We start from the raw sequence: 8393 nt of genomic DNA on the forward strand, positions 1-8393 counted from the left end.
ATTTATCACTTTAATTGAACCAGAAAACATTTTGTTATAGAACTTATTGGTTGGGTGTTCAAACATAAATTTCTGAATATTTAGGTTTTGAATAATCACCTTCTGTGTCAAAGTCATTGAATACTTTTAAGAAATAGACTGGCCAATTTGGTGTGAGAGAGAGAGAGAGAGAGAGAGAGAGAGAGAGAGAGAGAGAGAGAGAGAGAGAGAGAGAGAGACAGAGAGAGAGACAGAGAGAGACAGAGAGAGAGACAGAGACAGAGACAGAGACAGAAACAGAGACACAGAGAGAGACAGAGAGAGAGAGAGAGAGAGAGAGAGAGACAGAGAGACAGAGAGACAGAGAGAGAGACAGAGACAGAGAGAGTTTGTGTGTAAGGGGTGTCAAGCAGCTCATTCCTAGCTGTTGCTCTGTATCCCATGTGAGGAGACAAGAGGTTTGTCTTCTGTTTCAGGGTCATCCTATTCTTCAGTTAGGTTCCAGACATTTTCAGTTGCAGAGCTTACAGCTAAAATGGCACCAACAAAACCTAGTTAAACTGTAGAGAAACTGCTGCCAGCAATGCGGTACTTGCTATATAAAAACAAACCATCCAGGAAGTGGATAATTGAATTCCTTGTTCTTCTGAAAGAGAAGACAAGGGGCATGTCAGTGAGTCAACTTACTGACACAGGTAGAGAAGAGTAATGGTAATGTTGAGCAAAAATGAACACCAAGCTTGTTACATAAATTAAGAATGTTTTAAGTGTACAGGTGGTCCACATTTAATAGGCAAGAAGTCCAGAATATATGCTGCTATATGGAACATTCTTACAGTCTAGTATATAGATACATGTCAGAATTTGTGTCACAGGTGATAGATTAATAAATTTATAATTGAAGAAATGCTATCACCATATACAGATGTGACAGAGAGAAGACAGACAAATCATTGGTATATTGATGGGTAGGGAGAAACATCATACCTAATACAAAGTTTAGGTAGATGATAGTGTGACAGCTGATAAATGGCTGAATAGCTGATAAATATTGAGATGATAGGTAAATGATATGTACATGGGTTGCTAGATAGATGGTACTTAGACTATATTATAGATAAGTAGAAAGATGGACAGTTTATAGATAGGCAGAAAGATAATAGGTGTATAGGTGGATGATAGCAATAGAAAAATAGAATATATGGTAGATGATATTATTCTTACCTAACCATCTAAATATATTTGTATGTTGTGAAGACATTCATGTCAAAGTCAGGGTTTAAAATTGAGGCCTATAACTGTATCATTTTACTTTAAGACAGTCCTAAAGTGAGATAAATGACAGTACTCAGAGGTTCATTTTACATTGAACTTCTTTGATTTCTTTTCTTGTCTCTATGTAATAATTTCCACATACACTCTTGAGTCAGCATCTGGAGGCACACTCACTTAAAATGGGAAAACCAAAAAGGAAAATGGTAGATACCAACAAATGTAATAAAATGTTTTTATATTCTTTGGCAACATCATTTTCAAACAGTTTAAGGAAGTGTTATTACAGAGAGTATCAAGTTACAATTGTAAAAGAATTTTCTCTTGAAGAAAAAGGATGGCAGAGATATTAAGACGTGCTCAATAAGTCTTTGATCTGTGAGAGTGGTGTAAGTTCTAACTAATAATCATAAGCAAGTGTCAGACATCTGTATCTAAGACACACTTCATTAGAGAAAAGCTTGTATTTCTTTGAATTGGTATTTAAAATCTCCATTTTCAGCTAAAGAATGTTTTAGGGACATGTCTCCTGAGACTTGCTAAGAATGCAATCAGGCATGTCGTGATTTGTACAGGCAAATCCCTACAAATGTGTTATTTCTCTTAGTGTGAGAACATGTCATCAATGAACAGATACATTAAGATATAGATATGTGTGTATATATACATATATATTCATGCATACAGATACATATATCTACACATATTAATACTTAGGAGTAATCCTAAGAGTGAACTACCATTTATAATGAGGCATATTGCAAATATCCCAAATCATTAAGTTGTCAACAAATATAATAAAGATACCAAGAATAAGAAGGGACCTATACTTTTGTATTAAAGATATGTCATTGGAACTGTACAGGTAGGTTTCAATTCACAAGTTAATTGCTAGACTATATAATCTGAGTTAATGAGTTATAGTGGACGTCTGTGTATAAAAACATGAAAATGATAGATGTTGAATTATTCCACCGCTTTTATAAGATGATATCCATTGCACACAGCTTAGGGTGCTAAACTCAGCTTGTTTTTAGCAGGAGATTGTGACTAGAAGCAGCGGAAATAGATCCTTACAAATTTGAGAGCAGCCTGCTCGACAATGGACCAGACAGCTAGGTCTACACAACAAGACCTTGTTAAAAATATTAGCAAACAGGCAGACACATAAAACTTTTCTCTATAAAAATGCTAATTCTATTCACGATTTTATGTAGTGATACTTAAATTAATGAGTGTGGAATTAAAGAATTTAAGAATGGACTTAAGAAGTAGGTCCTAAGTTATTTTAGAAATTACTCTTAATGTTATTCTGCTTTAGGCTTCACTTAATAAAATTGGAAGAGGGAAATAAATGCTTTTTCATACTGGTAATGTGTGCTTAGGGGTATACAATTTTAAAATGCATTTCTTCATAGTGACATATTTCTAATAGTAAAAATGAAAAACTTCTAAATATTTAAAGATCCATTGGTTTTAATATGTCTTAGAGCAGGAATAAACGTGATGAGTTTGTGATAAAAAAATATCCTTGATTTTATCTAAAGAAAATATAGGGACTAGTCCATATTATGTTTGAATGTCATTTGAAATCATTTTATTTTTTAAAAAAGAAAGTGTTAGTCTTTTGCCTCTTATAAAAATTGAATACTAATCAGCAATTATTGTTCTATGCATGTAATAATCTCATTGGATTTCTAGTTTCCTCTTAGGACATTTTGGCATATTAGATACAGTGCTGAAGAAACACTGTGAAATGAAGAAAAGTCAGTCTGATAGAGTTCATCTTGTCTGGTGTCTTTGTATAAATTTAGTTTAAGTTTTTTCATTCTATTTCTTTATAATGTAGATTCAATTGGCTCATGGTATAATTATATAAGGCAAGGGAGTTTGAAAAAGAAATCCAAGATCACAGTATCAATTATAAAACAGAAAATAAAATTTGCATTATGTGGTCATAGAGCCTCACTCTTTCATATTGAATCTGCCTTTGCCCCTGAAAAATTATACAGAGAGGTGACATAAACGCTCATCTCGAAATGTATCTATTTCTTCGACCCAACTACCAATTATGCTATAATTTTTACACTTTTCTATAATGCTTTTTTATACATATGGATGATTTTTGGTGTGGAGTATTAATTAAATTATAATTTAAAATGAATATAATGCAATTTATATTATTTTATGTTTATTTTAGAAAGAATGATATCTGAATATCTTCACTAAGAGCTAAAGCACTAAATTTATTTTGCCCAAGATAGTTAGATAAACAACGAGATATATGTTAGCATTTCAAAACTCTTAAGCATTAAAATGCATATTTATGTTGAATCAACTTTTCTTGGGGTACAGTAATGCCTAGAAAGAAAATTTGTCTACATTTAGCAAGAGATCAATAGTCACAACTTCTATGTAGTATTTATGGGAGAAGATTTGAATTAGTATTGCAAATTTTTAATTTCTTACAAATTTTGAAATTTATAAATCCTGCTAAGTCACATAGTCCTTTTGAATATCCCCCTGCTATATCCTTATCAAGGTTTAAATATTATTTTTACAACAACGAACTCTATGTGGAAGATCTTTTTCATAACTTCTTAGATTTTATAGGTAAAATACTAGTAATGCAAGATATTTAATCATAATTTATTTACCTTGTCTTTATCGTTTTGTATCTTCTTCTTTTTTTTTTTTTTTTTTTTTTTTTTTTTTGGTTTTTCGAGACAGGGTTTCTCTGTGTAGCTTTGCGCCTTTTCCTGGAACTCACTTGGTAGCCCAGGCTGGCCTTAAACTCACAGAGATCCCCTGGCTCTGCCTCCCGAGTGCTGGGATTAAAGGCATGCGCCACTACCGCCCAGCTGTTTTGTATCTTTCTTATGGTAACATGTTAAAATAAATGCATGACTCACCAAATCTATCTGGTTATATATATTAAAATTATATTTTATTGCCATTAATACTTGTGCTTTAGTTTGTAAATACATATAGAAATTGAGAGCGCCGAATCCTAACCACTAGACCACCAGGGATGCTACATATAGAAATTGAATTGCAAAATTAATTAACTTTCTTTAACTACTGTCTGTGTTTTTTCAGCTTATAAATAACTATTTTTATGTATGGCTATTCTCCTTATTTAAAGCAAACCATTTTTAGAGTTTCCATATCGAGAATAACTCCAAGTAAAAAACTGAAGCTGTTATGAAATTCATTCAACAATAATTTATAAACTGGAAAGTCACAATATATAGTTGGATAGACAAGTATAGTATTAAATTTCTCTTAAAAGTTGAGAAATATTTTATTTGGTATCAAAAAATTAATTGTTGTAATTATGTTACCTTAATTGAAAAGTAAGTACAATGAGAAGTGTAGGAAGTATTAAAACATGTGATCACCTGTAGATTATTTATTTTATACATCTGGCATTTTATGATAATAAAAAAACACTTAAATTTGAAAGCAACATGAATGGCTTAGGAAATTACAAACATTATTTCATTAGAGGATTGTAGCCACTTTTTATGAAGAGAAGATGCCATTCCTTAGTAGACAAGAGATAGAACTGCAATTCATGTTCTGGCCAGCAGAACTAACATGTACCTTAATGCATGTGTTGCCCTGCAGCTTTGCCCAATTGTCCTGAATCATGTAAAACTGTACATTTCCAAATTTTAATTTGTACCCAGTACTAGAGAACACCTCTCAATGAAATAGATTGTCTTTTCTTCTTATAAAAGAAGCAGAAGGAATCTAAAGTAAAAGCTATTAGTGAGGAAGAAGTTAATTATCAATAGCCAATTTACTCTCAAGTCACACATTATCCACTCATTCCCTGAATATTTTACCGTTTTAAATCTATAGGGTAGCACAACAAGTGTTGGACTTTTACAGATTGTATTCTTCTCTCCAAAAAGCAAAAAGCATCCCAAACCAGTCATTTTCTATTGTGATATAAAAATTTGTAACAACTACAATCTTTATAAGGTGATTTTCCCTTCAATGTTGCACTGTATATGCCTATCATAATCGCCAGACTTGGACATTAGTAACCATACCTGTACAGATTTTTAGATAAATATATAATTATTTAATAATTTGGATTAAATAAATATATAATTATTTGATAAATTGTTTTAGTATTTTTCTTTGCCTGTATGATCTTGGATAAAAAAACATGTTTCCAACAGTTCAGAATCCAATTTTAATATAAATCAAGATACGGTCATATATGTGGTTGCATTTTGATTTTCCCAAGCAGTTTCTTTTGCCTTAATTATAATCTATAAATTTGGTTTTGTGATATTCATGCCAAAGACAACTTATTTGTACTTTCTCACTAATATACACATACATACATACATACACACACACACACACACACACACACACACACACACATCCCTGTAAATACATATTCTGATTTTACACTTTATGCATGTATCTCAGATTGATCTTCAATGCAACTGGGATATTCCTTTGATAAAAATAAACACATTCATAGTTTCCTTTTACTTCTCTTTGGAATACAACCTAAAGGAAAGCAACATTCCACCCATTCTTTTAATATCTTATATGATATATAGTAGAAAAGGAAAAAGTACAGTAGCATTTAATATTCTTCTGTAACTGTCAAATTTTAGTAACTTTTTAAAATTTAAATTCTGTTTCTTCAGACATGAGTCCATACATTTACATTTATTCATATGATTGTGTTTTGAGGCCATATCTTAATTCAGTCCTCCTGATGACTTAAATATATAATCTTTAAAGTAATTTTATATATGCAAATATTGACTCATGCATATATACATATCCTTACACATATATACATTCATATATATTGAAAATCTAGTAACTTACCCACTTTTCATAAAAATATAAAGTATAATTTCCCATGGGAAACAAGATGTTTCAAAATTCTTACTTTTTGATTCTTCTGTAAGTTCTATCCAGAAGAATTCTAAAATAAGATTACTAGAAATGCCTAATGATTCCAAGTGCACTTAGGAATTGTGTATTGAGCAAGATTATGAGAGCTCTATTTTTTTTTTTTTTTTTTTTTTTTTTTTGGTTTTTCGAGACAGGGTTTCTCTGTGTAGCTTTGCGCCTTTCCTGGAACTCACTTGGTAGCCCAGGCTGGCCTCGAAATCACAGAGATCCTCCTGGCTCTGCCTCCCATGTACTGGGATTAAAGGCGTGCGCCACCACCGCCCGGCAATGAGAGCTCTATTTACAGGAGAACTTTTGAGATAAAATATCTGTTCACTTAAACTTTAAAAAATTCCTTCTTTTTTTTGTCATGGAGAATTTAAAAGATTTTTTTTTCTTACTGATAGTTTGTTATTGTAGCAAATTAAGGGCCCTCAGTAGAAAAGTAGACAACAAAATACTGTCAGAAATAACAATGTGATACCAACTATCTCAAAATTAAAATGACAATTTTTTTCAGCTTGATTTTCCCTCATAATTGGCATCTATCCAAAAGCTCCGAATATGGTTCAAATTATTTACCTGGAACTACATTTGAAATCAATTCAACCTGGAGCTTTTTAAAGTAAGTTGTGCTACAGAAAATTGGATGTCTCCTGGGTAAAGCATTGTAATGTTTTCAATGAATATGATGGGAGATTGCTAACATCTGTTTTCAACATTTCTGCAAAAATTATTCATGTTCTTTTCTGCAGTGCTGAATTTTGAGGCTTTGTGTGTCCAATCTACCTTATGTTGGCTGAAGCTGGCCCAGATGAACAGAGGAAATACTTTGGCTCATGCAGCCACATCTAAGCCCATTATCTGATTAAGGTAGTACTCAATCAAGAATCTTACTTATATTCCTAAAAAGAGAGGTAGATTTGAATGCTATGTAGAGATCTGAAGCACATACATACATATTTATAATATTATATATGTATATATATACATATATAATCACATACATAGTATATATAACAAATCATACATGGTATACAACATGTATCCTACACAATGTATGACACATATAACATATAATGTGTATATTATGTAAAAGTATATGATATAATATAGTGAATATCATGTATAATATATAAAATGTTAAATACAAAGCATCATAATTTCTCCCAAGAATCAAAAGTCTGGAAATTATGGTCATTAAATTTCTATAGGCTGTCAATATTTATTTCCGAACAAAACAAGAGAACAGTAGATCAGTTAGAACAGGTGACACATTTGAGCTAAAAAATATTTTTTAAATTTATTAGAGATAGTATTTGAAAAATATTTTCCATAAAGCTGCAATTCCAAAGGTCATCCCATCAAACTTGTCATTGACTAAAATATATTAATTGAATAATTTGCTGTAGTCTACAGGGAAATGGTAGTATTTTTATGTGAATGGTTTTCACAGTGTGGTAAATAGTACATCAGCTATCTTTGGAATATAGGAGGCTTTGTGGTCTTAACCGCTGAGCCATCACTCTAGTTCTTATATCTTCATAAATATGCACTCCCTTAAATGGCTTTCCTCCAAAGTAAACAAGCATCAAACACTCACTTCATTGTTGGGATACAAAATGATTGCATACTTTCACAATAAATGCAGATTTGTACTTCAGATAAATCATCTCTGTGTTTTCATAAATTTGTGAACAATATCATTCATACATATAAATATTCATTCCAACATATTTAATCCTATTTTATTAAATATGTATTTCTATAATTATTTGTAATATTTATGTTTTGAGATATGCTGGTCTAAAATTAATTCTGTATGCCAGGGAGTCTCAAACTCATGGCAATCCCCCTGTATACACTTGACTGCTGAGATTATAGGTTTTTTGGGAGTACCTGGGAGAAAGAATCACAGTCTTCAGCAGTGTGGGCACTGGTTATTGGCTGAACTTCAAGAAATGACCCCTATTGCATGCTCGTGCAAGCAACCCTAATGAAACTCTGCAAGTCTTACATATGCACAGAGGGAGATAGAGCAAGAGAGAGAGCAAGAGATGAGGGAACAAAGGAGGAGGAGAGGGAGAGAGAGGGAGAGAGAGAAGGAGAGAAGGAGAGAGATGGAGAGAAGAACAGTAGGGAACTTGTAAAGTAGGAGTACATATATGAAGTGGCGAATTTATATATAAAAGGACCATTTTGCAAAT

This window comes from Peromyscus eremicus, chromosome 12 (assembly GCF_949786415.1).
Source record: "Peromyscus eremicus chromosome 12, PerEre_H2_v1, whole genome shotgun sequence".
Classification (NCBI taxonomy): Eukaryota; Metazoa; Chordata; class Mammalia; order Rodentia; family Cricetidae; genus Peromyscus; species Peromyscus eremicus.